The sequence below is a fragment of the Lepus europaeus genome, chromosome 6 (genome assembly GCF_033115175.1).
Source record: "Lepus europaeus isolate LE1 chromosome 6, mLepTim1.pri, whole genome shotgun sequence".
NCBI lineage: Eukaryota > Metazoa > Chordata > Mammalia > Lagomorpha > Leporidae > Lepus > Lepus europaeus.
In genome coordinates this window covers 59,843,912-59,863,006 of record NC_084832.1, presented here as the reverse complement: position 1 = coordinate 59,863,006, position 19,095 = coordinate 59,843,912, and positions in this window count along the sequence as shown.

The window sequence follows — 19,095 nt, the reverse complement described above, 5'->3', positions numbered from 1 at the left end:
TCTCTGTGTGGTGCCCAAGGATGAAACAGGTAGAAGAGAAGACTAGGCGGAGGTGTTCTGCACCCATTGTTTGCTGGCGATTGGGCCTCACCTTACCGTGGTGATCAGTGGTGCATCCAACAAAGTCTGCAAGAGTTGCCCCTTTCCCATTCTGACATATTTTTAAATAGCCTTGCAGTTTTATAAAAAGGGTGAGAACTCTCATTCCTGCATGAACTTCTGGTTGAATGAGCTTATGAGTTATTTTCTGTCTGCGACAGTAGGTCCATTTCCACCACTTTCTGCCCTGCTCTGTTGCTTGGGGTACAGACCCTATGGACTGTGCCATGGAGCTCCCTTACTCTCTCTCTCTTCTGGTTGGAGCTGGCCAATTCTAGTTCTTCCTCTTTGCTTTGGTACCATGGTACTGGCAATAGCCAAGGGTTTCCTCTAAGGCAGCTTCAGTGTCTGCTGAATGACCTCCCTTGGTGATCTTAGGGTTCTTTTTTTTTTTTTTTTTTGACAGGCAGAGTGGATAGTGAGAGAGGGAGAGAGACAGAGAGAAAGGTCTTCCTTTGCCGTTGGTTCACCCTCCAATGGCCGCCGCGGCCAGCGCACCACGCTGATCCGATGGCAGGAGCCAGGTGCTTCTCCTGGTCTCCCATGGGGTGCAGGGCTCAAGCACTTGGGCCATCCTCCACTGCACTCCGGGGCCATAGCAGAGAGCTGGCCTGGAAGAGGGGCAACCGGGACAGAATCTGGCGCCCTGACCGGGACTAGAACCCAGTGTGCCGGCGCCGCAAGGCGGAGGATTAGCCTGTTGAGCTGCGGTGCTGGCCGATCTTAGGGTTCTTAAGATATCTATGCCTTCAGGGCCAGGAATGGCAATGGCTTAATACAATATTTGTTCTTTTTAAGATGACTTACTTATTCATCTGAAAGGCAGAGTGACATAAAGTGGGAGCGGGGAGACAGAGACTGTCCACCTGTCCACCTGGTATTTCTCTTGCCAAATGGTCGCCAGGTCTAGACCAGGCCAAAAACAGGAGTTGGGAACTCCAGCCGCGTCTCCCACGTGGGTAATTGCTGCGCCCACAGCTGTTGTGACACCCATGTAGCAAAATGTTACATTGGGGGTCCAAGGCTGCAGGGCCGAGGTGAGAACTCTCCGTGAAGTGTGGCCTCGAGCAGTTTCTGTGTAGCCCAGGGTTGTAAAGACTCTCGGCTCACGCACGTAACAAGAAGTGAAAGGCCTAATTACTGCTGGTTAATAAAGCAATGTGTCTCAACATTAATAGTGATTTTGTATTTAGTAGTTATGCCACGTAGTGCGTTAGGACAAGTGCACCATGATTAGAAACAAGGGAGTCAAGTAGTGCCAATAAGCATTTCACAAAAATCAACAAAAAACACTTTAGACTTTGGCCCACCAGTCATTAGGGCAATTTATGAGGAGGCATTAAACACTGACAAGAAACAGCAAACCCTAGACAAGATAAAACAAAGGGAGCTGAGGTGTGAGCTTTAGAGAGCTGAGGTGTGATTTAGGTTCTGGGTTATCAGAAAGTTTAGGCAGCATGGGGATGAGAAAGCTACATTCAATCTTACATAGGTGATATATGGGACTTGGGCTAACAAGCACCACCATCTGATAACTCCCCTGTCCCAGGTTCTCCTAATGAGAGGTTAACTAGTAACCTGACCTTTACCTTTTCTTAAAAGTAGGACTGCGAATCATCACCACAATGTCTCCCTGTGTCCCTTGTAAAGTTAATCATGTAACCCCATTAGCCTTAACAAGTTTTTGTAATCTTGGAATTTCTTTTGTCTTCAGCAATGTAAGCTTCCCTATATAAACTCTGGTTTTCCCGCCAATAAACTGCAGGCAGACAACTGCAGCAACAGCATACTCAAAAAGTGTGTGTGTCTGTCTGTCATTTCCCCGCCGATTCCTGATTCTCCTACGAGCCTTCGCCCTGTTCTCCCCCGGTCTGAGTCTCCGCGAGAGCCGGTCCGCGGCAGGTAATAGGGGCCCAAGCACCCGGATCACCTTCTGCTGCCTTCTCATGTGCATTAGCAGGAAGCTGGAGCAGAAGCAGAGCCTCCGGGACTTGAGCCAGCACTCTCATATGGAATGCCAGTGCCACAGGCAGTGGCTGAACCTTCTCTGCCCAGTGCTTGTTCTTCTCCCTACATGCTTCTAGACCCTTGTTGGATCTGGAGCCCGTCCACGCCTGTGTATATAGCCCTGTCCTGAACTTCTCTAAATCCCCAGGACAGTATGCCTTCTGTAGCCTATAGAGGACTTAACTGAGGGTTTCTTAGTGCCAAAGAGCCCTCTCCCATTTGAGTTAGTCTTTGATGCCATGAAGTTGAAAATACATAGGCTGGAGGCTTGGAGAGCCTTTCAATATTTCAGCACTGAGAGTACTGTTGTTTATGGCAATGAAACTTTGCTCTGAAGGAAATCACTTGGGCTGTTGTGCCCAAAAGCCTAGAGGTAGCATAGGCATCTCTGGGAACTTGTTGGGAACGCAGAAGCTGGGGTTCCACCTCACACCTCCTGAACCAGTCTCCACTTTAACATGACTCCAGGCATTCAAAATGTACATTTAAGAAGCACTCAGGTAAACCATAGATTATTGAGATCATTAGATATTAATCCTTGGGCAGAACCTAGATCTAAAAAGATTGATAAGAACACACAGTGGGTCAGCTTTGTGAAATATTTGAATGATTGCTTTGTATCCTCCAGTCATGAGAGTGAAGGAAATTTAGCTTGATCCCCTTTTACAATCCCCTCTCAGATATTTCATGTAATCCTATTCTGTGTTTTTGTCCTGCAACTTAACTCCAGAGAATCTTTTTTTTTTTTTCTTTTTGACAGGCAGAGTGGATAGTGAGAGAGAGAGAGAGACAGAGAGGAAGGTCTTCCTTTTTGCCGTTGGTTCACACTCCAATGGCCGCTGCGGCCGGCGCATCTCGCTGATCTGAAGCCAGGAGCCAGGTGCTTCTCCTAGTCTCCCACGCGGGTGCAGGGCCCAAGGACTTGGGCCATCCTCCACTGCCTTCCCGGGCCACAGCAGAGAGCTGGCCTGGAAGAGGGGCAACCGGGACAGAATCTGGCGCCCCAACCGGGACTAGAACCCGGTGTGCCGGCGCCGCAAGGCGGAGGATTAGCCTGTTAAGCCACAGCGCCGGCCTAACTCCAGAGAATCTTATAAAGGAATTCATTTCTTAGCATAAACTAGTGGAAGCTCTGTTTTCATTCCATCAAAGCAAGAATTATTTTAGTGTCCATTACACCCTAAAAGTGCAATACGGCAAGAAATTATAAACAATGGAAAAAGAGAAGGGGTAGTGAGAGGAATTAAGAAATACTTAGCAGGTAAAATTGCTAGAATTTAGTAAGTGGTGGCGTGGTCCTGGGGTGGGTAGGGGTTGTGATTGAAGGAGAGTGTGGAAATGAGTATTTTCGCAGTTTTTAAACTGTGTGGTTGGTGTTGGGAGTGATGCTGATACTGTAAATGAAATACAGCAGACAGGAGAAGGGGCAAGCTTGGGGAACAGGAGGATGACACTCTGAACTAGACATTTCACAGGCATTGAGATATATGAGCCTTAAACTAGGAAATCAGTAAAAGGAACTATGCAGGAAAATATAATTTATCCTTTCCTGTAGCATAGGGTGAATAGCTTATTGCTCTAAACCCAAGCATAGAATACAGGAAAATGCCCTCCTAACTATCTGTGAGTTTGAGGAGTCTCAGGTCAACTCCATACTCTGTTTCCCTTCCTTGGAGCAAGGCCCAGAGGTGCAATCCTCATATTATGCTTGAGTGCGTCTTCCCCCCTGTTCCTCTCTCCTCTTTCTCCCTCCTCTCCCCTGCCCAGGATAGAAGTGGGATGTAGCAGCCCTTGCTCCCCGTTCCTTGCTATTCCTAGACGTAGAATGTATTACTTTGGTTTGGGGGCTTTCCCACCAATTCCTGTAGGAAATAAGAGGACAAGAGAAGCTAGAGAAAGAACCAAAGAAGTCTCTTGTATAGTTTTCCTACTAGGAATGATTAGATCTTCTGAACAATCCAGATGGAACTTTTCCTGGACACCAAAAGTACCACTTGGAAATTCAGTGGGAAAGGAAGCTTTGTTGGCTGATGCTATTGAGGGTTAAAACAAAGAGAATCCTAATCATGAAGATGATGTGATGCATTTTCTTACGGGACTAATAGGTTGCCATCTTTTTTTTTTTTTTCTTTTCTTTAGTTTAGCTTTGTTGTGTTTCTTTATTCTTATTTGTTCTTCTCCAGGGACCAAATCTCGGTTTGTGTACAGAATCCCATGCATTCAAACTGCAGTCTGTGAGGTCTACTCATTGCTTTGGAGAATGAAATCAGAGACTCCAACCTTAGGTATTCTGAACACAAGGCTAGAGATCTCAGATAAATGAATTCCAAATGCTGTTCTATGCATTATGAACAATTTCTGCCACTAACTAGATGCAGGGTTGATGTGACATTTTGTGCTGATAAATAAAGTGTCACTAACTGCACAGATGACTTGTGGTTTCTCTACTTTCTTTTCCTCAAATGATATCAAAATCGATTTTCCTCCTGTTTTTAACAAAGAAGGAAAAACTTGACAATCAGTTCTGCAGTATTTACCTTTTAGCCTTCCTTAGAAGATTTTTTTTTTTCAGCACAAAGTAAAGCTGGTTTGGGTTTCAGTGAAATTCAGTAGTAAAAGAAAAAATCAATAGCTCCATTCAATTCATGATCCTTTGCCCTAGGTTACCACACATTCAGATGAAACTCATTTACACTGAAATTTTCAGAATACTCCTTGGAATGTGACTACGGTTTTGGACAAGTCTTCCAGGAAAATCTTTTGAATTTTTCAAATTAGAGGCAAACATTGCCCTTTGTATTTGATTGTTAGAAAAAAAAACCTGGTGGACTTCTTCCTAACAGCAAAAAAAAAAATGCAATTTCTTTTCACGTATTCACTCAATAGCATTCCTTGACACCTGTGATGGACACACATTATTGGTGTGGAAAGTTTCTTGCCCTTGGGAAAACTCTTGGCAGGAGACAGATCTGTAGTGATGATAACAATCTGGTGAGTGATAGAATTTTGTGGAAAGGGCCACGTGGGCATGGAATAGAGGAGTTGGAATTCTGTAGGGAGGAGAGGGGGTGAAGAGGACAGCCCCCCACAGTGCGGTGACACTGGATGAGTGGAACTGCAGGTAGCACGGGCAGGGAAAGGCATTTCGGACATAGGAGCAGGGTGAGGAAGGCATGTGTGTGTGTGAGAGTGAGTATGTGTGTGAGAGTGTGTGTGCGTGTGTGTGTGGGGAGTGTGTATATGTGTGAGAGTGTATGTGTGAGTGTGTGAGTGTGTGTGTGACTGTGTGTATATGTGTGTGTGAGTGTGTGAGTATGTGTGTGAGAGTGTGCGCGCGCGTGTGTGTGTGTGGGGAGTGTGTATATGTGTGAGAGTGTATGTGTGAGTGTGAGTGTGTGTGTGACTGTGTGTGTATGTGTGTGTGTGTGAGTATGTGTGTGAGAGTGTGCGTGTGTGTGTGGGGAGTGTGTATATGTGTGAGAGTGTGTGTGTGACTGTGTGTGTGTGTGACTGTGTGTGTGACTGTGTGTGTATGTGTGTGACTGTGTGAGTATGTGTGTGTGGGAGTGTGTATATGTGTGAGTGTGTGTGTGAGTGTGTGTGTGAGTGTGTGTGTGAGTATGTGTGTGTGTGTGGTAAGGGTGTAAGGTGTGTAAGAGGGAAGGAAAAGGAACGGTGAGGCCGGGTTGTGATCACTGTCAGGACCACACCAAGAAGCTGAGATGTTATCTTGGAGGTATTGATAAGCAGCTTGGGAGGGTTGTAATCAGATTTTCTAGAAAACATTGAGAACTTCTACTAAGAGAATCTTATACCCCAGTGTTTGCCTTTGCTTCCGAATGGGTCCCTGGTGATCAGTGCCAACACTCCAGCACCCACAAGGGAGACCCAGATGAAGCACCTGGCTCCAGGCTTCTAAGTGGCCCAGCCCTGGCCGTTGTGGCCATTTGGGAAGTGAACCAGCAGATGGAAGACCTCTCCCCTGCCCCTGTCCACCCCGGTAACTCTGCCCTTCAAAGAAATAAAATGAATCTTTAAAAAAAAAATGTAGTCAGTTCTCAGAGAGCTCTCTGCCCCAAGCTGGATGAAGACTCTGCCAAAAATTTGATGATTCACTAAGATCTGCTGAGGACATTAAACAAGATTTTGATTCATTGGTTAACTGAATCAAAAGGATGTTAAGCAAGACTTTTACTGAACTCTGATCCTATCTGTGTAAGTGAATGGTAGGATAATAGAGTTCACAAAATGCAGCTTGTTTTCGGGGTAGGAAGGTGTGGCCCCATCCAGCCCAAAGTCTGCCTTTTTTGGTTGTGTATGCAAAGCACACCCAGATGTCTGCCTGCAGCTGTACTTATGTGAGTCGGGGAGAGACTGGAGATAGGGAGAAATGTTACGAGGGCACTGTGATGGCCAGAACTTGGATGTATTGTCTTTGTCTAACTCCCAACAGAGGGATGGGCCCCATGAGACTGTCTGGGTTGTACTACCCTAGTCCCGGTTGTAGTGGACACAGTACTTCTTGCCCAACTAAACCAGTCAGATTCCCATGCCTATCAATTCGAGAGTTGGAAAAGAGACATAAAGACTTGGAGTCCTTTGAACTAAATCAATAATGGCAGCTCTTGAGATATGTGATTGGGCTTCCTGGGGCTGTCTTGGTAATTTATTCCTGGGTTTCTGTGAGAAGCATTGGTGCCCTGCCTAAAAGCTTAATTAGGGGCCGGCACCGTGGCTCACTTGGTTAATCCTCTGCCTGCGGCGCCGGCATCCCATATGGGTGCTGGTTCTAGTCCCAGTGGCTCCTCTTCCAGTCCAGCTCTCTGCTGTGGCCTGGGAGGGCGGTGGAGGATGGCTCAGGTGCTTGGGCCTCTGCACGAGCATGGGAGACCAGGAGGAAGCACCTGGCTCCTGGCTTCGGATCAGCACAGCGCACCGGCCGTGGCAGCCATTTGGGGAGTGAACCAACGGAAAGAAGACCTTTCTCTCTGCCTCTCTGTGTCTAACTCTGCCTGTCAAATAAAAAAAAATTTTTTTAAAAAGCTTAATTAACTGCTTAATTAATTTTAGTGAGTGAGCAATAGAAGGCCCTATACGAATGTATGCTGTATAAGGACAGACATACAGATCAATGGAAAAAGTCCAGAAATAAACCCTTGCGTGTCCAGGCAAGGATGCCAAGACAATAAACCTTTGTATTTCAACAGGATGCCAAGACAATTCAATGAGGGAAAGAATGGTCCTTGTAATAAATAGTTCTGGAATAATTGAATATCTACATGCAAAAGAATGAGGTTGTACACCTATTAATTATACTACATAGAAAAACTAAAATTGGTCAGAGGGGCAGGCATTTGGCCCAGTGGTTGAGACACTACTTGGGATGCACACATCATATTGGAATGCCTGCATTCTAGTCTGAGCTCTGCTCCAAAGTCCAGCTTCCTGCTAGTGCTTGCTCTGGGAGGCAGCAGGTGACGGCTCAAGAACGTGGATCCATGCCACTCCTGTAGGTGGTGTTGATTTCCCAGCTCCCAGCTTCAGCTTGGCTTAGCCTCAGCCACTGTGGGCATTTGAGGAATGAGCCGATGACTGGGAGCTCTCTCTTTGTTTGTCCCTCTCTATCTCTCTGCCTCTCAAATAAATAAAATAAACATTGATCAAGTGCTTACTTAAATGTAAGAGCACAAACTATGAAATCCTTAGAAGAAAACAAGCATACAACTTTATGGTCCTGGATTAAGCAATGGTTTCTTAAATAGAACACCAAAAATAAATAATGAAAGAAAAATAAGTAAATTAGCACCAAAATTATGTTTTTAAAAGATTTATATATTTATTTGACAGGCAGAATTACAGAGAAGCAGTGGCAGGGAGAGAGAGGTTTTCCATCCACTGGTTCATTTCCCAAATGGCCGCAATGGCCAGAGCTGCCAATCCAAAGCCAGGAGCCAGGAGTTTCTTCCAGATCTCCCATGTGGGTGCAGGGGCCCAAGCACTTGGGCCATATTTTACTGCTTTCCCAGGCCATAGCAGAGAGCTGGATAAGAAGTGGAGCAGCCAGGACTCGAACCGGTGCCCATATGGGATGCCAGCACTGCAGGCAGCTGCTTTACCTGCTATGCCACAGCAGTGACCCCAGCATCAAAATTAAAACCTTTGTGCTTCAAAGAATATCATAAAGAAAATGAATAGAGAACTTACCGGATGGGAGAAAATTTTTTAAAATCACATTCTTGATAAGAGGTGTGTATTTATGGTATATGAAGAGTTATTACAACTCAATAATAAAAAAATTCCAATTAAAAACAAAGGATTTAAATAGAAATCCCCGCCCCAAAAAGTACAGTAGACAATAAAGACACATACAAAGAGCTCAACATTATTAGTTATCAGAGCGATACAACCAAATTGATCTTGAGATCCAACCCATCAGGTGATATAATTAAATAAGAAACTAATAAATGTTGACAAGGATGTGGAGAGGCAGAATCTTCACAAGACGTTGATGAAACATCCAGTGGTGCAGTGACTATGAAAAACAGGCTGGCAGTTCCTGCAAAGGTTAAATATAAAGTTACCATATGCCCCTGCAGCTCTACTCCTAGGTCCATGACTATACCTAAGGTAAATGCAAACATATGTCCATATAGAAAATTTAACACAAATGTTCTTAGCAGCATCATACCTAATAGTCAAAAAGTAGAAGCAAGCCATATGTCCATCAATGGAATATAATTGAATGAATGAATGAATGAATGAATATAAATAAATAAAGAGTGTGGTGTATCCACATGATGCAATATTATTTGGCAATAAAAAAATTAAGTACTGACATACTGCAGCATGGGTGGGCCTTGAAAACATTGGGCTAAGTAAAAAAATAAATAGGTGGTCACAAAACACCACATATTATACAAGTCCATTTATATGCAGGGTCCAGAAAATAGACTAGTGATTGACTAGGGCTAGAGGACAGAAAGGAGAAGGTGTGTTGGGCTAATATGGCTTTTATGGAGTGTTCTAAAATTGAATGTGGTGATGGTTGCATATATCTGTGAATATATGGAAAACAGTTAAGTTGGTTTGCATGTGTGAATTTTATAAAATACAAATTATACCTCAGTAAACCTGTTATTATAAAAAGTCTATAGAGAGCCAGATACCAAAATGCCTTCATGAAGTCTGAAGCAAGCTTGGAGTTCCAGCAGGAACCCCGCTGAGGGTCAAGGCTCAGGCCCCCTTGTTTATGGACCCGGGACGTGGCAACAACCCTGGTGCTGCAGTCTTGCGAGCCATTAGCCTCCAGCCTTGCTTTAGCAGTACTCTCGTGTCCAGCTGTGCTTGTCCTCTGACCTGAGGGCCCCAGATCTTTAGGGAAAAAATAGATTCTGGCTCAGAACCTGAGACCCAGGTGCTAGGAGAATTCCTGGATTCAGCATCTGTTGAAGTTTCATACGGCCTTTGACCTCAGCAGCTGGAGCCTAATATTCTTTAGGCAGAAAATAAATCGGTGCACTCTGGCTGTGCTGTGACAATCAGGGCAGAACAACATTACCATCTGAGGCCAGTGCTGTCTGCCATTAATCAGAATAATTCGGAATACCCAAGCTAGACCTCTGTGGGCCTACTCTGTCAGATTAATGAATGGGGGAAATAAAAATCATGTTTGCAGGCCTGGTGCAAGGAGTTTGGAAACCTAGTCATGCCATTCAGACCATGTAATTCACCATTAATATTCTCAAGGAAGGATCCCCCAAATGGAATGTGCCCTCTCCAAAAAAACCCTCAAAAACAATCTACTGGGGTATGACAGCAGCATATTAGAACTTCTGCATGTTCTTCATTTCCGCCTTCTAAGTTTCTATTTTGGTTTCCATTTTAAATATATAGTTGTTTCTCACTATCCATGGGGGGGGGGGGGTTGGTTCTAGGCACCCCCGTTCCCCGTGGGTACCAGATTTGCAGATGCTTAATTCCCTTTTGTGAAATGCCATAGTATTCGCATTTAACCTATGTACATTCTTTACTTGTGCTTTAAATCATCTCTGGAAGACTTTCTTTCTTTTTTTTTTTTTTAAAGATTTATTTATTTATTTGAAAGTCAGAGTTACACAGAGAGAAGGAGAGAGAGAGACAGAGAGGTCTTCTGTGCACTGGTTCACTCCCCAGGCTGGAGCTGTGTGGACCCAAAGCCAGGAGCCAGGAGCTTCTTCTGGGTCTCCCAAGCGGGTGCAGGGGCCCAAGGACTTTAGCCATCTTCTATGGCTTTCCCAGGCCACAGCAGAGAGCTGGATGGGAAGTGAAGCAGCCGGGTCTCCAACCAGCACCCATATGGGATGCTGGCACTGCAGGAGGTGCTTTACAGGGTACACCACAGTGTCAGCCTCTGGAAAACTTTTTTTTTTTTTTTTTTTTGACAGGCAGAGTGGACAGTGAGAGAGAGAGAGAGAGAGAAAGGTCTTCCTTTGCCGTTGGTTCACCCTCTAATGGCCGCCGTGGTAGGCGCGCTGCGGCCGGCGCACCGCGCCGGTCCGATGGCAGGAGCCAGGTGCTTCTCCTGGTCTCCCATGGGGTGCAGGGCCCAAGAACTTGGGCCATCCTCCACTGCACTCCCTGGCCACAGCAGAGAGCTGGCCTGGAAGAGGGGCAACCGGGATAGGATCGGTGCCCCGACCGGGACTAGAACCCGGTGTGCCGGCGCCGCAAGGCGGAGGATTAGCCTATTGAGCCGCGGCGCCGGCCTGGAAAACTTTTAATACCTAACAAATACTATGCAAGTGCTATATAGATAGTTGTTATACTGTATTGTTTAGGGATTAATAATAAGAAAAAATCTGCATATGTTCAGCACAGATGTGATTTAAAAATATTTTTCAATCCATGGTTGGTTGAAGCAACAGATGTAGAACTCACAAATATACAGGGCTGCCCACACATAGCAGTTGAGGAAAATCGTGCAAGTACATTGCTTGTAAACAGATACATTCATATAAATGAAGGTACTTCAAATGTTTTGTTGGTGGTGGTACACAATTTTTAAAAGTTCAGGAGATCACACCTCTGAAGGCTGCCTTGGCCTGCTGCCTGGGAGGGGGATGAAGATGCACTTAAGTGACACCATGACTGACTTCTGAGAGTGAAAAACTAGCTCAAAATACTTGGTTTCAAAGATATTAAAATCTGGATTCACCTTCCCAGAGGCCAAGTGGCTTGAGTTATCTCCTTACAATGGATACAGTTAAACCCCTATGGCAGCCCTCCTGGGTTTCTCCAGCTTCTTACTCCTCTTCCCCACGAGTTGGGCAATGAGACCTCTGGCTAAAGCCTCAACCCTGCCCAGCATGCAGGATCTACTCTGACTTTCCGTTGGTGGCTTGATCCTGTTCCAGATCACAGCGTTCAACCATCTTTATTGCTGGTCTACCCTGAAGCTGCTTTCTCCATTCGGAGAACTCTCAGGTCTTGCGTGTTGACCCTGATCTGTTTTCCCAGCCAAAACCCCAGTTTCCAGGGTTGAATTCTGTTTTGTTCCCCGTGTTTAAATCTGTATCCAAAAAACATAGCTGCTACTCAGTCTCCAGGCATGTGATTAGGGTCTGCGGAATTGCTAAGGTTTTCAGCGTTAGGTGCTTGGAATGTTTACAGCTAATGACAAAATGAAGGTAAGGATAATTATCTAAAATATCCTCATTACTGATTGTTAGAGTCATTATTAGTAACTAGGTGGAATGTTCATGATCAGCATTTAAAAAAAAATTATTTATTTATTGGAAAGGCAGAATTACTGAGAAAGAGAGAGGGACAGAGACAGAGAGAGGTCTTCCAACCGTTGTTTCACTCCCAAAATGGCCGCAATGACTGGAGCTGGGCCGATCTGAAGCCAGGAGCCAGGAGCTTCTTCTGGATCTCCCATATGGGTGCAGGGGCCCAAGGACTTGGGCCATCTTCTGCTGCTTTCCCAGGTGCATGAGCAGGAAGCTGGATCAGAAGTGGGGCAGTCAGGCCTGGAACCAGCACCCATATGGAATGTGCCACTGCCGGTGATGGCTTTACCTGCTATGCCACAGCACTGGCCCCATGATCAGCATTTGAATGTCTTCTTTAAATGTCTTCCTTTAAAGCTCCTCACTCTAAGAACATAAATCTGTTGTGTGGCACTGTCCTCTTTAAATGTAAAGCAAAATTAATGAAACTTCCTAGTGTCTCCAACCTGAAGCCCATAGATAGCTCAAGCCACTAGGACCACCTTTGAGGACTGGACACTGCTCAGAATGGCAAGGAATTCAGCTGGGGACAAACAGACCACCTGAACTTGCATACCCAATGGCCTCTCCTTTTCCATATTCATTTCATATTCTGCCTCTATAAGTTAGTTATAATTCCTATTATCACAGTTATTCTCTGCTTCTATTTTTACTTTCCTTGGTTTCTACAGATTAAAAGGAAAGAAGATTAACTTTAAGAAATATTCTTAACATGTCACCATAACGCATTTTGAAGGGAATTTAGACTGCTCTGACTCATATATCCAGGCTTGATTTTTTTAACACCTTCACAGCCCCAGCACCAAAGCAGCCATTAGCTTTCATGGCTGACTATGAGAACTGGATTTCATTCTGGTCCAGGTGGAGAGCTGCTGACCAAGACCCATGCCACCTCATCTAATCACTTCTGATAGAGAGGTGGACTTGAGTGCTGATCACCCAACAAGCAAACAACGCCTGGAGAGTGTCCAGGAATCACTACATCCTGTGGAGTTACTCCATCTGTCAGTCTCCTCCTATCTTAAATTGTCACAATTATCTACTCACAGGATGATTGTTGGATGGGAGTGCTACAATTACTTACAAAGCATGGGTCACAACAGCTAGTGCAACACTTGTCAGGTTCTTCAAGTTGTTCATACAATGTTCCATATGAAGTGGAAATTCTTTTTGATGTGTAACTTCTTCCTCAGTTGTACATCACCTTTGCTCTTGCTGGGGTACTCAGCATCTCTGTGATCAGAAATTTCAGTGGAGAGAGACTAATTGTGGCTTTCTCCAAAGTTTTCACTATAATATGCAACTTTCAGATCAGAAGGAGATCATTTAAAAGACAATGCTATACACGTTATTATTGAAGGAAAAAAAAGACAATGTTATACAGGTCTTAGCTTTAAGAGCATAAGCCTGTTAATTGCCTTTGGGGAAGAGTAAAGCTAATATGAAAGTTAATGGAAAGATGTGAAATTCTGGTGAAAGAAACTAAACTAGGAGGGAGAGCAAAACCAACTTCAAGACAGAAATGACAATGTAGTCTCTGATGCCTGGAGTTGAATTGATTGGGGGAGTTGCCTTCTGGCTGTGTACACCTGGAGAAGCTGTAGGGTCTAAGCTTTTTTACCTTATCCATAGGATGAATGCATGCATTAGAGTGAGATTACCTTACTGGCGTGAAGAAGTAACAAATAAATAATCATATAAGATTACTCTTTTAAGAAGTAAAAAATATAAGAAAATACTTAAATAATACAGTATTCTTAAAACAATAACATAAATGCTTGTTTCTATCACACATAATACAACTCCCAGCTGAGTGATCAGGTTGGCCAGTGTCTGCTCTGGGTGACCCTGTAAGGATCTGATATCACATAAAATTCCACAGAAAACCCCATGAGAGCGTCTCTAAATTTTATTCTTCATTCTTCCAGGGCATGGGACTGCCCATCTCTGCTGTGTTCCCTACTTTGTGACATGAAGTGGCAAAGAACTTCTCATGGTCAATCTTCAAGATATAAATTTGACAAATGTGAGATCAGAATAACTTCCGCTGCAGAGTCCTAGAAGCCCAGGTCATATGGAGAGACTTGGACTCTGAGTCTCAGCAGGGGGCCAGCCATCCATGTGAGAGGAGAGGCCATCTGGAAGGGGCTGCTCCTGCTCTGGCCACTTAGCCGATGCCGCGGAGATCATGAATAAGCTCCCAACTGAGCCCTTCCTGAATTCCTGACCCACCAAAACACAGTGGGAGAAAAACAAAAGGTTGAAGTCCTAAGTTTGGGAGCGAAGTTCAAGGACCTCTGAGCTGAAAACGTCGATCTGAAACGCACAGGCATGAACGTGGTGCCTGGAAAGCCCTGGAAATACAGAACAGTACTCAAGCTGGGAGGGAGAAAGGAAATAGGGCCAGGACTGCAACCCCTGTGGGTGTTTGTGGAGAGAAACCTGCGGAGGGGAGTGGGCAGCAAGGCAGAGTCCAGAGACAGTTCATAATTCTTGCCTCACTGACTTATTGTCACTCATTTAACTCTCAGAAGGTTACCTGAGACTCTAAGGTCACCCAAATCAATGTATCCATTCACATGATGTAGGACCAGTGTGAGGCACTTGTCGAAAGCTTGCAGTGTTTGAGGCAGACCAGACTTGGGCATCAAGCCCAGTGCTCCATGATTTTACCTTGGAACTTGTGTGATTATGTCACATGTTCAAATGTCAGGCCTTTCTTCTCTCTTCCCTCCCTTCCTTCCTGCCTTCCTTCCTTCCTCTCTTCTCTAATAAACTTACATTTTTAGTTGCATTTTTATACAAATATTTATTTACTTGTTTATTTGGAAAGCAGAGATATGGAGGACAAGATTGAAAGAGAGAGAAAGAAAGAGAGAAAGAAAGAGAGAGAGAGAGAGAGAGAGAGAGCAAGTGCTTCCATCTACTCTCCAAATGGCTGCAACAGCCAGGGCTGGACCAGACTAAAGCCAGGAGCCAGGAACTCGGTCCAGGTCTCCCACGAAGGTGGCAGGAGACCAACCGCTTGAGCTATCACCTGCTGTATCCCAAGTCTGCGTTAGGAGGAAGCTGGAATGAGAGCCAGGACTCCAACCCAGCCACTCCAATATGGAATCGGGGTGTCTGAAGCAGCAGCTTCGACGCTGGGGCAAATGCCTGCCTCTGCTCTCTCTCTAGTGAATTGCCTTTCCATCTTTATCCAAAACTCCGTTGACCATATACGTAGGTGTCTATTTTTAGACTCCATGGTGTTCTATTATTTTATGAAGGCACTTCAAAAATTCATAGAAAATGGAATTAAGCATTTATTTGGTGTAAAACAATTTTGAAATCCAGGCATAGTTTTTTTCAGAATACACGGTTTTTTTTTTTTTAATGAAACTTTTGAAGAACCCTAAAATGTAGGGATTTCAAAATATTTTGTACCCAATTAAATTTTTCTTTTAATTCCATTGCTCAAGAACTTGTTGATGTGCACTCAATTTGGACTGACCTTTCTCTAAAACCACACTGTGTTGATTACTCTAGCTTTTTGTTAAGTTGTGAAATCATCTGGGAAAAGTCCTCCCCATAGTTTTTTTTCCTTCACATTTTGATCACAGCACAGTCAAGGTGTGGCAGAGTAATGATTTCAACAAAATCAACTCGAGGTGGCATAATTAGAAAGATAATTTTTTGTTTTAAACTCTCAGATCAAAAATGGTTCTTCCAAACCAGAAGATTTTGACTATATACCCCACAAGCTACTCATCTTTTTATAATACATAATACCTCAAAAATAAGTTTAAAATGGAAAACACAGCTATTTGCTTGATAGTACAATTTCCACTCTCAGGTGAATCTCTAGCAACTGGCTGTTATGGATTCTTTAAGAAACAGCAGCAATTAAGCAAAGCACCACTTCGATTCTTTGTTGAACTCTGCACTGACAGCTCGTCCACGATGACTTCAAAACAGCAGAAACAGGAAAACAAGATAAACAAACGGAAATAATGTAACAGTCATCACTCCAACTCTCACTTTTCCAGGACAGCACTATTGCTTCAGAATCATCCTTAAGCTGAAAGCAAAACAAACGAACAAAAACCTCAGGCAATTTGAATAACTTACACTATTGAACATTTAAGTAAAAGCAAAAGCATGAAGGCAGGTAGCATCTCAGCTTTATTATTATGATTATTATTTTTAATATACAACTGCCCAGTCTATCATCCTGACATGCTCCATGGCCTGTTTGGGAGAACTTGCTCAAATCTGCGGAATATCTAATCAGGGAATTACAACTTGCTTCACGTGGCACAGCAGTCATAGCAATATCTCCCATGCAGAGTTGTTAAAAATATTAGTGAACTTATACATGTAGGCACCTAACACCATGAAGGAAGGGAGGGAGGGAGGGAGGAAGGCGGGGAGGGAGGGAGGGCAGGAAAGGTGAGAGGGAGGAAGGGAATATCATTAAATTCTTAGAACTGTATCTGTGAACTACATCAAGTCTGTTCGGTTTGTATTCATATTACATTAACATAAGAAAATAAGATACTGGGAAAAATAAAAAGACAAAAAAAGGAATCCTCATGACAATTCAAGTCAATTGGAGGAGTATCCACTGAGATTAATTCGTGTTGATTCTGGCGGTGAATGGAACCTGGTGCTGTTTCTTCTCAAAGCCTCATTTCTTGGAGATCATCCCACTACCACTACCACCTTCCTGGCATTATGGAAGAACATAATGGAGATTATGTTCTATCTTCCTGGAAGGGGAAGAGAAAAGTCAATGCCTTTAAAATGGAAGGTTGTGAGAGTTGTGATATGAGTGTGGGGAGAGGGTTGTTCCCACGTCTGCAACATGGATGAGCAAAGTGTTGGTCACCCCAGGCCCCGTGCTCTGCAGCATCTCCGGGTCACTGAGCCTTAGTAGGGAGCGTCTGCTTGGTACCAAGGGTACATGGACTCTCTACTGGGGCTCTGTGTGCCTCGATCAGGACTCCATGCTTAAGGTTGGCCAAGAAAGATGGCAGGGACCCATCTTCAAGGGATTGGGCAAAGGAACTAGCACCGGCACAGGCCATGGGCTTAAGACCAGGGGCCCTACCCCAAAAGCTTGTAGAGGGAGAGAGGAGACTATCGGCAAGACCAAGACTGCATTCTCCTATCTCCCAAGTGGACCCAGCGTCACAGTTCACTTGGATTTAGAAAAATGAATGTCTGCTACCCCCAAGTGTGTGGAGCAGAGTTCATACCCATGTCAGCATGACGATATAGCTGATCAAACTTGGGGATGAAAGATGAAATTTCTCCAAGGTCAGGGTAGGCACTGTGGTGCAGTGGGCTAATACCCTGGCCTGAAGCGCCGGCATCCCATATGGGCACTGGTTCAAGACCCGGCTACTCCACTTCCCATCCAGCTCTCTGCTGTGGCCTGGGAAAGCAGTGGAAGATGGCCCAAGTCCTTGGGCCCCTGCACCTGTGTGGGAGACCCAGAAGAAGCTCCTGGCTCCTGGCTCCTGGCTTCAGATCGGCACAGCTCTGGCCACTGTGGCCATCTGGGGAGTGAACCAGCGGATGGAAGACCTCTCTCTCTCTCTCTCTCTCTCTCTCTCTCTGCCTCTCCTCTCTCTGTGTAACTCTGACTTTCAAATCAATAAATAAATATTTAAAAAAAATTTTTAAAAAGAAATTTCTCCAAGGTTACACAATGACTTAAGGCAGAGCCCACTGGGTTTTATTTATTTATTTATTTTTTATCCTAATGCTTGCTGACTGCCTTACTGTACCTCTGTAAAGATTAGTAAGCTAAGAAGAAAAAAATGCAATCTAAAGGCCATTGAGTAATAATAACAACTACAACATAGGATCCGTGTTGTGGCACACTGGTTAAGCTGCCTGTGACACCAGTAGCCCATATCAGAGTGCCAGTTTACTTTTGACTGCTCTGCTTCCAATCCAACTCCTCACTAATGCACCTGGGAAGCCAGTGGAAGATGGCCCAAGTGCTGCCAACCCAAGTGGGAGACCAAGTGGAGCTCCTGGCTCCTGGCTTCAACCTGGCCCACATCTGGCTGTCCTGGATCTTCAGGGAGTGAACCAGCCTATGCAAGATCTCTCTACCTCTCTCTCCATTGTTCTGCCTTTCAAACAAATAAATAAATACAATTTTAAAGATAAGAACAACAATATTATCATGCCAGGAGATTTTCTATTTACTAGTTAATTTTTACACCACTCTATGATGGAGATACTATTACTGCCTCCATCTCTCAGAAAACTGAGCCCCTGGAACTTAACAAGCTGGCCCAAGGCTGCACACTCAGAAAAGGCTGACCCAGGGTTTAAACCCTGCAGTCCGAGTCCACAGCCTGCACTCCGGCAACAGCCACTCTACTCCTGGGGTGCTCACCCTCTGCACTGGGCTTCCAGGGGAGAGGGCAAAAGCCCCGCCGTCTGTTTTCTGTCCCACCAGGCTGATTTCCTTCAGGCCTTGTGTCCCGTGAGCGTGTGAATACGAAATTCCACGGCGCTAGTCCATTTCCGCTTGAGGGCAAGCGGAGCCCCGGACCAGTGGCGGCCTGCATGCCTGACAGGGCATTCCTGCAACCTGCTGGCGGCACTGGGTGCCCAGACCCCAGAAAAGGTCCAAGCACAGCAGCAATGCCGGCTTTGCCAGCATCCGGGAGAGTCTCACGTTTGAGGCACTTTGAAACTAAAACCATACTATTTTCTTGGCAGTAGGTTTGGCAAATGCTCTCAGAATCCGTGTGTTCCTTGTCTGGCTTCCAAAAGCGATGCCTCGGCTCTCCATTCGAGTCCGCCAGAAAATCCGATTTGAACAAACCGGCTTTGATTTTCTCCTCCTTCCCGACATCGAATCCCTCCAACCACCTCCCGGGGCAGTTCCGCACGGCCGTGATCAAGACCACATTTTCTGTATTTGATTTCCGAGTCGCTGATACACCGCAGAGCTCTCGTCACTCCCGGCCACTCATTCCGCTGCGGTGAGCCTGGCTCTCCCCGTCTTCCCTGCCCGGGATCCTTGGATGGTGCAATGCTAGAGTCCTGCTCAGCACACAGGAGCCAGAGACTGCTTCTTGGCTGGGGGGTGCACTCTGAATGCCCCCCGCCCCCCAGCATTCATATGACCTGCTAATCCTCCTGGTGGTCGTCTTGGGGGCGGGGTCTCTCGGGGTGGTGATGTCATAAGGGTGGAGGCCTCCCACGTGGATTG